Genomic DNA, 13,874 nt, shown 5'->3' on the forward strand with positions numbered 1-13,874 from the left:
TATTGTGTAAGGGCAACAAAAGAGAAAAGACACAATTAATACTGTGCTGTATATGCGGTCAGACCTTTAATCTTTCTGTTCTGCTACATATGAAGTTAAATACCCCATTAGAATGATTACTAAATTGACAGCCATTAAGTGTTATACCTGCCCAAGACATATGAAATCTTTACCATTCTAATAGATTTTAAGATACAATTTTTAAATTTCTGTTCTTGCTTTACATTGGCTTTTGTATCCATTTAGATTCAGAAACTAACATTTTTTCTTCCAATAAAGTTTCAGGTGTTTGAAAAATGACTTCTGGGCTTGCCCAGCTATTTTCTTCTGCTCCTGCGCTGGATACCTGGGTATCTATATCACAGGTAAAATGTGCCAGAATGCACATTCTTTATCTTCCACATCTACAGCAGCAATCTGTCAGGAGTGCACAGCAGACAACAGGAATATTGCAACCCTAACAAACAGTGTCAGAGAAAAATGTAGTATTTGTGCCCTTTCACACCTTCTCTACCTTTCCCTTTCTAGCTTTATCACTTAACTGAGAAGTTAATCATGTCTCCAAGCTGTAAAAGAATGCAGATTTAAATATTTCCACTGTCATTGACTCAGCAGGGCAAGGTCCCTAGAATTGTTTATATAAACAAACAGAACCACTTTAATATACTTCTTTAATAAATCCAGTGAGAAATAAAAACATTGACACCATATATGGGTCATTGTAATGTTCTTTCTGTCTGTCTTCCTGTATCTCTGTCCATTCTGTATTTTATATGCCTAACCATGAAAAAGAATTTCTAAATTTGTTTGATCTGTATTAAGACTTTGTAAGGTCATGCTTGATTTAACACAATTTATTGTGACTCTTCCTGCTGAGTTTAATCATAGCAAGATGCAGGTTTCTTTCTGCTGGTGGTAAAATTCAGCACAACCAGATTTGTCCTAGTCTCTGCACATCTGTTTTTCCAATCTATGCTCTGCACAGTGACAAATATAAGTCATGTCAGTCATACCTTTTGCTAGCTCCAGTGAATATACGTAATACACCTGAAGTGCTGCATGACAGACAAAAGTCAAAGGAGTTTTTAAAGCCTAAGATGGTATCAGTTCTCTAATTATTTGTATGCTAATGATTGCTAGCTTCAAATGACTTGAAAGGAGGTGGAGAGATTTATCCAGGTCCCTGTGGGATTAAACAGCCAGATCCTCATTCCAGTTGTTTTTTGTTCCTCTGGCAGCAGTAACAGCCAGAAAGACTGTTAAGCCAGACTGGTCACGATTTGGTGGGAGATGTATTGGCCCTTGGATCTAAAGCTTCTGTGTAACACTTGGAAAAACCACAGGACTTTGTTTAAATTTTGATACTGATAGGACTAACATGGAAACAGCTGGGGCAATCATGCAGCAACAGGGTATTCAGATCAGGATAGGCCTTGTCCACCACTTGATCCAAATAGGCCACATTTCTTTTCAATTTTCTCAATGGATTTGTTTCACATCTAGTAAACATCCTACTTGTAACATTCAGAGCTACAGATACCTCCATGCTTCATCTTCAGATTGAAGGAAAACATTAAGTAGGGATAACTTAGATGTGCTTTGTTATGTGAACTGTGAAAAATATCTGAGTTGGGAGCAAAAAAAAAAGACAATATTTTTCAACCAAATATACAAAACTCTTCAGAAAATCCAATTTAATTTTTGTTCTTTCTTTTTTCCTTTCATATTTGCTTGTTCATTTACTTCATTATTCTCTACGAGATTTGGATGTTCATTTGACAAGGTCAGTTTTATCATGATGTCAATCACTGAGATTGTAATTTTTATTAAAAACTAGAAGATTTGTGATGTGGGAACTTTCTTAAGAATAATTTCAGACTAAGCATCTGTCCCATTTCTTCAACAGAAATATAACCGCTGAAGATAACAAGCATAGAGGAATTATTATTGAAGCCTTTTTATAGATTGAAATGTCTGTTATTACTATTCTCTCAAATATACAACAGTACTAGCTAAATAAAACTGAATTATTTAGTCTAATTTATGAAATCTCTGCACAATCTATACTGTTAATGAACACTGAGGACAACTTACACATCCTTCTTCATTCCATCTACCTCTTTATTAATCCTCTTTACATCCTCAATAGGTCTTATGGGCCTGAGGGTTTGTCAGATTAAAGATTAGCGGGTGTTTTATCTACAGGTTTTCTGTCAATGAATAATTAAAAACAATACGCTCGAATGAATGCAGCTTTCAATTATTCCTTCATGCACACTAATCTTTCTTCTGTTTACCCCATGTAATCTGCTTCTATCGGTTTTCTATGTAAGCCTGAGGGTACTAAATAACAAATTTTTTTTCTCTTTTCTTATCATCCATTAATTATTTACACACTTGCTGTTACACACAGTGTCCTCTCCTCCCACATGTACACAGAGACACATGCTGAACTTCTTAAAACATCTTGTTTCAGCATTTCAATGACAGATGCCTTTCACATAACACCCTATGATCAGTATCTTCCTTATAGCTATAAAACCGGTGGGTTTTTTATTCAAAATTCTTATATAGCACCTGCAGTGTAGCATAGGTTTCTTTTAAGTATTACTCCATTTACGATAAAAATAAATGAAACTAAAATACCAGCCTTGGAAATGTATCCACAAACATATAAAGCATAATGCCTCTAGTGTACAGCTGTGAACAGGTAAGGGAAGATGCTGAGAGTCCTCTATGGGCCAACTGGAAAGTGGCAAATAGCAAAAGAAAAATCTTGATTAATCCATCCTTTTTTTTTTTTTTTTTTTTTTTTTTTTTTTTTTTTTATATTAGCTGAAACTGATATGGGAATTTTCTATCCAATATTGCCTAAAGAGACTGTACGCTTTCCACAGAGTTCAGAATTACTTCAGGCAATTCATGATTTTGGCCAAATTATTCTCTGTTGAAAAACTAAAATACTGCATTGGAGAATGTTTAGACTCAAACAAAACCATTTCCTTTTCTTAAACCAGATCACAAGATCCCCTGTGAGTTCACACAGAATTTTTCCCCAGCTGAACTGCAGGTCACTTGTGGTTTGGGTGTCTCCTCTTCCCACTGCAGGTCTGGTCACATCCTTTGCCAGGTGGCTCCCTCTTCCCTTGTGCTCGACTGATGTGATTTGTGATCGACTGATGTGATGCTTCACGGGTAATGAGCTTGGCTGAGAAGCCTGGCCCAGAGGCAGCATTACATGCTGTAGACTTCATGGGAGAAAAAAACATGGGGGAAAAAAAAACAATCTATTGGAGAAGAAGAGTTTAATGATAAGTGAAGCTAAAACTATTTTTGCTTAAGTTTAAGCAGCCAACTGAACAACCAAAATGATAATTTCGGTTCAGAAACAGCTGTAGTGAAAGACTTAGCTTTTATTGGAAGCAATGAAATTAAATGTTTCAGAGAACAATTTTTGGGAAACTTCCATGTTTTACATCATTATTTAGAATGAAAACAAATGTCAAAATTTCCATGCAGTAAGGATTCTCATTTTCTGTATCCCCTGATGTTAATTCTTCCAGATATTTCAAAGAACTGTTCAAAAAAGAAAATGTAAAAAGAGGTCTATTTTTAAAACAAAGTTTTTTTGTTATCTTTAATATGAAAATATGTTTTTCTTTTGCTGCAGTTTTTAAGAAAAAAGAAATATCAAGACATATGTATACGTAAATGCATATATGCATATGCAAATGTAATGTAAATGTAATGTAGAAAATTAGCATGTATGGGTATAAAATACATATAAGAGCCAGGTGTGGAATATTTCTGTGGATAACATTTGAACCAACCAGAACCATGGTGAGGGGAGGGGAAAAGGGAACCAAAGCTATGTAATAACCTGGAGGCAGATAGGTTCCTTTTTTTTTTTTAAGATATCCACAATATTATATTCATCATTATATTCATCATCATATTCACAGTATTATATTCTTATATTACAAATTTATTGTTAGCATTTTTGATGTTAAAATGAGAAAAAACCCAAAGTTCAGTACTGATTTCTCTTGAGTAATCTAACATGTTAAAAATTTGCTTGAAGTCTTCTAAAAGGAAATGCTGTCATAATTAGCGGTAGTCAAACCTTACATCGTCTAAGATTTAGTTCCATTTGACTAACCATCTAAACTACTTTGTACTTACCTGAAATTCTTATGAAAAAGTCAAGAAGAAAGTCTTGAAATATTTTTTTTGTGGTTTGTTTTTGTTTTTTTTTTTCCTGAGAGATATTGAAGGATTCTTAATTTTGGCTCTTTTAGAAATAACACAATAATCTTTTAATCTGTGATAAAAACAAAACAAAACACACACACACAAAAAGCAAAGCAAAAGAAAAATAAACCATGAATGAAATTTCACGTCTCTTTCACATTTGGGGTGTGTGTGTATGTGTTCACTTTTATTTGTTTGTCTGTTTTTCATTTAACCATATTGTTGGGAATTTGAAAAAGCTTTGAAGTTTATTTCAAGTTTATGTTTTGTGTACCGTTTTGAATCATTTTTATTCTCTCACAAATCAGTCATTTTGCCGTTAGGAAATACTGTAGAAGATGCAAGACATTTTACTCCAATTCTGAGTATCATGATTTCAAAAAAGGCTTCTTTGTTTTAACATTGAAATAAATGCTTTGGTCTTGTGACAGTAATATTTGTGTTTATGGATTCACATAGAATAGCAACATAGTGAATTCTCACAGCTTAAGTGTATGAGCTATGGGACTCACACACTTAATGGTACAAGTTTATAATATTTGGACAGTAGATTTTACATCTAAAGTCTACAAAATTCCTTGCTGTCAAGTTGTACAAAGAAGAAATAAATTTCATCCATTCCATCCATCTCACAGTTGAATAAAATTGTGCTCACCCTTCCTAAGAGGTTCCCAATGAACCATGGGAGTAAGGATACTGAGAGTGAATTTGGTTTGAACTAGGTAAAAAAAAAATCTCCTCTTTCACACATGTCTCTCGAGATGACATGGGAAAAGAAATTCAGAGCTGGGCAATCTTTCCAAAGAGATCCCTTCTGTGAATGGTATTCTTGTAACTATCTGTCATAACTCTGCTTCCTTGAAATTTCAGAATTTGGGGAGTAACCACCAGCCTCCTTGCTTCTGGCTTGACAAATTATGCATCCCAAGAATCCAATAAAATGTGAAGAAGACTATATAATCTCACCCATATATGAGCAGTACAAATCCCTCCTATCGACCTGCATCAAACTTAGCTCCATGAAAGATTTGTATCTAAGTATCAATTCTATATCAGGAGGAATCTTTTATTTTTTAGATTATTGAAAGAGCTGGTGGAGTGCTGGGACCTCCTCATAACAATATACAAGGACCAAACCTTGGCTGGTAAGAGTTGACATAGTTCTGTGGGGATGTTGTGATTTAACCCCAGTTAGCAACTAAGCACCACACAACCGCTTGCTCACCCTCCCCCCGTGCAGCGGGATGGAAGAGACAATCAGAAAAAAAAGTAAAACCCATGGGTTGAGATAAAGATGGTTTAATAGGAGAGCAGAGGAAGAAGAAATAAAATAATAACAATAACAATAACAATAACAATAACAATAACAATAACAGAATATACAAAACAAGTGATGCACAATGCAGTTGCTCACCACCTGCTGACTGATGCCCAGCCCGTCCCCGAGCAGCGATCTCTGCCCCCTGGCCAAGTCCCTCCAGGTTATATGCTGAGCATGACGCCATACAGTATGGAATAGCCCTTTGGCCAGTCTGGATCAGCTGTCCTGGCTGTACTACCCCCCAGCTTCTTGTGCACCTGGCAGAGCATGGGAAGCTGAAAAGTCCTTGACTAGTATAAACACTACTCAGCAACAACTAAAACATCAGTGTGTTATCAAAATTATTCTCATCCTAAATCCAAAACACAGCACTATGCCACCTACTAGGAAGAAAATTAACTCTGTCTCAGCCAAATCCATGACAGGGGAGTACAGCACAGACTTGCACTGGTGCTCTTGTTCAAGCAGTGTGTCCAGTGTGAGCCTATGATCCCGTCCTGATAAATCTGTTAATGCAGCATGGCCTGAAATTCATTGGAAAATAAAAACATTGTAATTACTTAGTTTTGAAGTGGAGAGAAAATGAAATGGAAATACAGACAGTAGCTTACTATTGATCAGGAGCATTGGACATTAAAAATTTGCTGGAATCTAGCAACAGTTTCACAATATGGAAGTGATTAGTGTTGTTGCTAATGTTTTGCTGTTTTGTATTAAATCTAACTCCATTTTTACAGTAGCACTGAGCCATGTTTCTACAAAACAATTTTGTTTCAAAAGCTGTGAGATGTGACTGAAGGAAAACCTAATATTTCACTGCCTGAAGAAATAGAAGTATATTTGTTTTCCTCTACAGTGACGTTTTAATGCATGAAAACATATGTATTTGAAGAATAGGTTTGTTCTGAATGAAGTTCACAAGGTAGTTTGTATGGCTTACGTGACTATTTATCTAAGAAAAATGAATGGTTTATCATAGACAGAAAGAGAGCAGTTGGCAAAGGCTGCTGTACCAACAGATAGCAACACAGAGAGGTAGGTGTTTAATGGTGTGAAAGCTTCTTCGTAGAATCATAGAATAGCTTGGGTTGGAAGGGACCTTTGAAAACCATCTAGTCCAACCCCCTGCCATGGGCAGGGACATCTTTCACTAGATCAGGTTGCTCAAAGCTCCATCCAAGCTGACCATGAACACTTCCAATAATGGGGCATCCACAACTTCTCTGGGCAACCTGTTCCAGTGTCTTCCAGGAGGATCTGCTCCATGATCTTACCAGGCATGGAAGAAAGGCTGACTGGTCAGTAGTTCCCATTGTCCTCCTTTTTATCTTTTTGTCCCATTCTCTGATCACCTTGACCACTAATTGACAAAATATTATATGTCTCATTACAATATAATTTGTATAAGATGAAATGGAGAGAATTGTTAACAACTGAACTGAAAGCATTTTGTTCAGTGTTATCTACCACTTTTATATCCACTGAGGAGGATGTACTCAACAGTTCAATTCCTAAACATTGCAAGGGCTACTTTCTCCAATAAGGGAAAAACAGTATTAGGCCCCCTCCTGACAGAGACAGAAGAAGGGATCAGAGAGCTGCAAAGTTATTGTTTGAATTATCATGATTTGCTCACATTTCATATCTAGGGAGAGACAAAATGCACATATTTATTCTTCTCATGAACTTGCTCACACACCTGCACACATTTGCTGTTTAAAAGCCTTGGTTTCACAAGACTGAGAACAATTATGAGAAAGAACAGGGGCATAAAAAGACTGCAGTAAATGTCTGTTTGACAGTGGTTTGCTACATATTTCAACCTCAGTCCTGAAATGGAGAAAAAAATGCTGCATTGGGTAGAAAATATCATTCTTTTGACAGGAAGTTAAAGTAGCTGCAATAAGATGTAAGCTAGGCAATAAATGGTGACATGGGTAGTATGAGATATTTTTTAATGTATATCCTAAAAATTGTACTTGTTCAGTATAAAATGCAAATGTTAGAAACATGAGAGGGATCAGCATAATTATAGTGTTTTCACCTGTGTGTCTGATACCAGAACCTATCCAGAAACAGTGAGCTCGCATAATCTGCAGTGCATTTGTGAATATGAATGATCTCGAGGTGGGTGTTATACACCTCAATATATAGCTCAGGGCAGTAAGGAAGGTGCCAGCTTGGATGTAGCTGGGACAAGTTTCCCTGAATATTACATACATATAACAGCAGGTCTGTTCGGAACCACAGTTTTGTTTTATGTTTTTAAACATAATCCTTAGTTAAAAGTGCAAGTTTAACAAAGAGAGAGCTACGGGGTGGCTTAGAGTCTGCAAGTACCTGCTTAGGGAAGAAATATTTGACAGCTGAAAGTTCTTCAATCATTCAGAAAAAATACAGGTTCTGGTGGCTGGAAGGTGAAGAAAGATAAATGTAGAAACAGGGCACCTGCTCTTGTTTGGTTTGTTTGTTTGTTTTGTTTAACAGCATAATTAACCACCAGAACAGCTTTCTGAAGAGATACAGTGGGTGACCAAGTAGTGCAAACTTTTAAACAAAACTCAATGCTTTTCAAAAGTGTATCTCATATCAAGTGAGAATTAATTCAACTGTGTGGTATGTTTTGTGTTATACAGGAAGTCAAAACAACAATTCTTTCTGACTTTATAATATCTGAATCTGTCCTGCCCTACATATACAAGAGTGAACCCTTTCACAATCAGCTTAGTATGTTCTACTTCTTTATTGTCTTAAATTGTGTATTTCAAAATAAAAACAGCAAAACCCACAAATGATCTGAAAATGGGATGTCTTGTCATTTGTCAAGAGACATAATCTGAGAACAGAGGTTTATAACACCCTTTGTTTCATTTTATGATTTCAAACAGTAATGTAGCATTTTTTACAAAATAGAAGGTATGATGCAGAAGAGTTTCTGGTTAATCTAAAATAAGTCATATGCATTATTCCATTTCATTCATTTAGCCTGCTGTATTTTATGCATGTCAGTATATATTGTTATGTTGCTATTTTTGCTGCCATTTATTCTGAAAATATAATTTGAAAATTAAGAATATGTCAGTCTTCAGGGATTTATATTAGACTCCCATGTAGACAAACAAACATCCAGCTCTGATACACCTCCATTTGTTATCCTAGGTTTGCCCATGCTAAAAATTGAACAGGGTAGCAGGTCATGCAATCAGATGAAACATGGAGTTGAATATGCTTTTATGAGTACTGCAGATGCAGAATATAATAGAGGTTGCTTTGGTCAGTGATACTCTTCAGGTTAAATCCTGCTATCCCAGCCTTTTCTCTTTTTAATCCATAGAATACTCTTCCCCAAGCAATACAGACTGTCGACTTTCTTGGAGATCTCTCATCTGTATATTTGCAGACACTCAATAATGTAATCCACCATGGGCTGCATTCTGGCACCTCTTCCAGAAGGAGTTATCTGTAAACAAAGCCCAGACTTCAAATTTTCCAGGTGTCTGTTAACATATTTGCTGTTCTTCTCCAAAGTACCCTGTGTCTAATGGACTTTTAGATTCTATCTCAATTGGATGTAGAAAGATCTTTGTATCTGCTTGTCCATACCCAGAAGGACCTGTTAGCTTGCTGTGACACACTTGTTTTAAGGTCTATTGCAGACAGACTGTCTGCTCTTGCAGAGCTAACATACTTTTTATTACATTACATTTAAGCAGATTTTCTCTGCACAGGAACTAAATACCTCCCTGAATTCCCAGTGAAGAATATCTTCCTTTACACAGGAAGCAAAGGCATGTGTCTGTTCCTTAGAAAGGACAGCTGCTTTACCATTTAAAACTGTTTGTATGGTGAGGGACTGAGATTTTTTAGTTCTCTGCATATGTGGAAAAACACACACATCAGAGATAACAGTCGCTGTGTAGGTCTCTGTAGCTTTGTTACTACTAAACAGTGTGGTTTGTATTAAAAGCCAAATAAAGCATGATGCAGGAAGGAATAAACCCACAATTTCTCACCTTTCGCACAGTTGTTGTCCCCAGAGGCACAGAGCCCTGATCTTACAGGAGTCATAGTGGTATCTAGGGACAGGGAAAAACTCAAGTAGAATTTCCTTTTTCCAGTATTTTTGCTTTATATTGCTGTCTTTTCAGCAACATTAAATGACACATCAAGGCCATTTTAAAGCATAGGCACACAGAGTAAGAATTTGGGATCGCATCTTAAAATTACTAAGATGATAGCCAATTGCTATAGTGAAGCAGGTTTATGCATGGCTTACTCTACGTATCTGTGTAGTATACTTCATACAAAAAGCTGATTTGTGTTATGTGACCACGCTGCGCCTGAGGGTTCCCCAGGAGTTAGGTTTCTAACACATGATGAAATTACAATGGACCAATGACGCATTGTCTAGGCAGGCTCCGTTCATGAAAACAATGTTTCAGATACCATTATCATCTCAGCAGCAGGTCACAAGAGGCCTATTATTGTTTCTTAGGATTTTAATTTTTAGGCAGTTAAAGAAAGAGATTTCAGTGGAGATTTTGTTTTGCTTTGTTTTGTTTTGTGTTGGGCTTTTTTCTTTAAGAGTGAAAAATAAGTTCTCATTTGATTTGCTTAAATCATTTAAAAAAAACCCCAAAAAACAAAAAAGCAAAAGAACATGGTTTTTCAGGGAAAATAACCTTGTCTTTTCTTTGGAAAATATTAATGTATTTTTTTCATCTTGCTCTAATTAACCTCCTTTAAGATTATGAAGTTGATCAACAGTGTATCTATGGTAACCAAATTACTTGAAGGCGTTGTATGTTAAAAGAAAGAAAAATGAATATGAACTGCCCATTTTCAGAAGTGTTCCTCTTAACAGATGTGAAGCAAGTCTTCAGAGAAATCTGCTTTCTGTTCTTTTTATTGGAGCTTGCTCTACTCACCTTGCTACCCCATAGTTTTCTTTTCTTGTCTAATCTGACATCATTCCAGTCTCCCCTAAAATCACTCAATTAGCTCATGAAGCTGCAAGCAGATGTAATAAAAAGTGTAATAAAGAGTGTGGTAAAACCTGTGGGGAAGTGTGGGACAGGAGCCTTAAAAAAAGAAGCAACACAAAATAAAAAAGAAATTAAATGAACAGAACAAAGGAGAAATGGTACTGAGCAGGGGAGGGAAGAAATTGGGTGGTTGCCTCTCTGCCAGTAAATTAAGTACGAACTGCAGAAAGACGTACTTGGGGATTAGAGGCTATAATTTCAGTGCCTTGTCAATACTAGTGCACAAAACCACTGAAGAATAAATTCTTGAGTATGGCATCTCCTGGTTCTGATCTCTTCCACCTTAAAATAAACTCAAGTGTCATCATACAAGAAGATCTGTAACCTCTATTGACGGTGCTTAATGTGGAGCTGTAGCAGGGCTGAGCCCTTTGAAAATCTCCTTCTGTCTGGAGAGCCATCACAGAGCCCCTTTTTTTTCCACTCCATTCTGAGGCAGTGGTGTGGGGAGGGAATTGCAGAAATGTACAGTGAAATGGAGAGTGACTTTTTATTATTGCTGGTCTTGCTATGCCGTGACAAATGGGCAGCTGAAGAAAAAGAGATTTTTTTGGCTGTGTTACTCTCAAACCAGTGCAAAATTTTACTGTGTTAAAATCTTGAGCAAAACCCCTTCTTTCTAAAATTTGTGTTATTAATATTAATAATTTGTTATTAGAAAATATCTTCTATACGCAATTATTACTAGGTCATTCTTCTGATTCAGAAGCAAAACATGCTTGCTCAATATCATATTTGAATGAATTCAGTGTTGGCCATTTTTATTTGACAGGCCTTGATTTTATACCACAATTGCGTTATACCACAGTGATAAGAAATGAGCTCTCAAATACAGTAAAAAAGTAGAACAAATATCCCAAAAGTTTTCTGGGGGTGGCAGAAAGGGATAGCTGGCCTGCCATGTACTATACATGGGCAATGACAATGGCCAAAGGCAGAAAGAAATCTTGCAGAAATACTCCAACTAAAAAAAGACTTCAAGAATAAGCATCCATATATGTATCCCTTGATGGCTGGAATGAAATTCATCCAAGATGAGGTAGGTGAAAAGGAGGTTATATCACCATTGCTGTGGGAAATAAACAGCTAGAGTAAATCTCTTTTAATAATATATTTTAATATTTCCTTGCAGAAGGATAAAACAGCACACAGAACATCAAAAATTCTTATGCAACAGGACTCTCCTGATTTTCAGGTGAGGTTAAGAAATTCGAACGCCATAGGGAGTTATGGCTACTTGGCTTGTTGCTTCTATCAAAGTGTATTGCATGGCCATTAGAGGAACAGCCTCTTAAAGTTGCCTGAGAGAGAGCTATGCATAAAACCCATTAGTGTCTACCAAGATCTGAGTTTGTACTCTACACTGTATTAAAAATGTTCCACTGAATGGCCACAAATCCACACTGTGTCCGTAGGGCCCAACATATGAAGTCAATACAATACTATGAAAGCAATAGTGGTTTAAATCAAGGTGTATTGGTTCAGTATATATTCCACTTACTTGTTTGCACAGCTGATTATAATATAGTCTGTCTTGTTTGAGCCAAACCTATAAAATACATATATTAAGAAAGGTGTTAGACTGTAGCCTGGTATTCAATGCACAGATCTTGCTCTTACAGCTGTTCTTAAACGAGATCATTCAGACACATTGCTTCTCACTGTGCCTTTACTCCATTTGCCCCACAGTCAGATTTTGTTCATGGCAGCCCTTCCAAATAGGTCCAGTACTAAAAAGAAATAATTGAAAATCATTTTCAGGAAAAAAAAAAATGTCCATCATGCAAATCTTCTTCCTTTATAACACCAAATTACTTTTTGAAGAGTACAAAATATTGGCATATATGATCATTTGGTATAAGCCAGGTGCCTTGAGTGAAGCAAATTAAGTTATAAACTGTTCTTTTGGATTTCTTTAATATCCTTAAAATTGTGTTGCAGCCAAAGTCTTACCCTACAGTTTGATGTTACCTTAAAATGGTCCCTGTATCACCTTCTTTCAAGATAAATACAGATTTAAAACAAATGTTATTTTGAATGATTGGGATTACAGATAATGAAGAAAGAGTAGCATACTTACATTATTATCCGATACCAATAACAAATACCACAGGCCTTCATCTTTCATTTACTGCAATTTTATGTCAGAATAACTTAATTGAAGGACAAGCAAGATGTCTGGAGAGTACTGTCTTTAAGGGTAAAGGCTTTTCTAAAACATTAGTAAAACTAATGGCAGACATGCTGCATTGGTTTAGCTCTGATACGGTGCTGCCAAAGTCCCAGAAGTGTTCAGGGTCAGACACTTGTGATTAAAACGGTTATTCAAGTTCATCCTGATGCACAAAAATCAGTGAGGAGCCAAGGAAGATACTTTTAAAGGCAGATCCCATTGCAAGCTGCAGGGCTGAGAAGGTCCTGCCCACACACACATTGCAAAATGCTACAGGCTGTCTCTTGAGAAATGAATAATTAAAATGGAAAACTTTTCTAAGTTCACCACATCAAGAGACAAAATTGTTAAATAACTATATTTGCTTTCAGTTCTTCAGAAGAAAAGGACTGGTAATACTGCTCATTCTTGAGACTAATCACCTTTTGATAGCAGGGTAGTCAATATATCTTCATATACAGTAAATGACAGTATATAATTAACCGGTTTATCCTGAAACAAATAAAACATGCAGTATGGCAATTCTATTATTTCACTGTCTATAATTAGTGGCCATTGTGGTTTCTATTACAAAAAAAAAAAAATCAGCATTTACCAACAATTACTTTACCACTTTCCTATTCGAAGGGCTGAGAAACATTTTAGTATCCCAAATATCATGATTTAGTCAATGTTTCCAATGGCTGATTTTTTGATAGCAATCACTATAATTCTCCCTTCTTCCTAAAAATGCGAATAGCTATTAGAATAATCAATTTAAACCATATAACAAATTGGGGGTAGCAAAAAAAATCAGTTTAATCATTTCCAGCTTGTAATGCAGAGCCAAATAAACTGCTAACCATTGCCTCTTTGGAGGTGATCCTTTCTGAAAGCTCCCTGCTGCATCTGTGCAGCTGACTGACTTTGGACTTGAGCTACACTTCGGAGTAATTCACCACAAGCTGCCAAAGCCTTTTCTTTTTTTTTTTTTTTTTTCCTGTACCACCACTTTGCTCCCCAAGCTCAAAAAAAGTCACTTCTGTCAGCTCTGACCAAGTCTAGAAACAGAGACTCAAGTCAGTCTTTCGGAAAACTTAGTCCA

Source organism: Platalea leucorodia (assembly GCF_965183815.1).
Source record: "Platalea leucorodia genome assembly, chromosome: 1".
Taxonomy (NCBI): Eukaryota; Metazoa; Chordata; class Aves; order Pelecaniformes; family Threskiornithidae; genus Platalea; species Platalea leucorodia.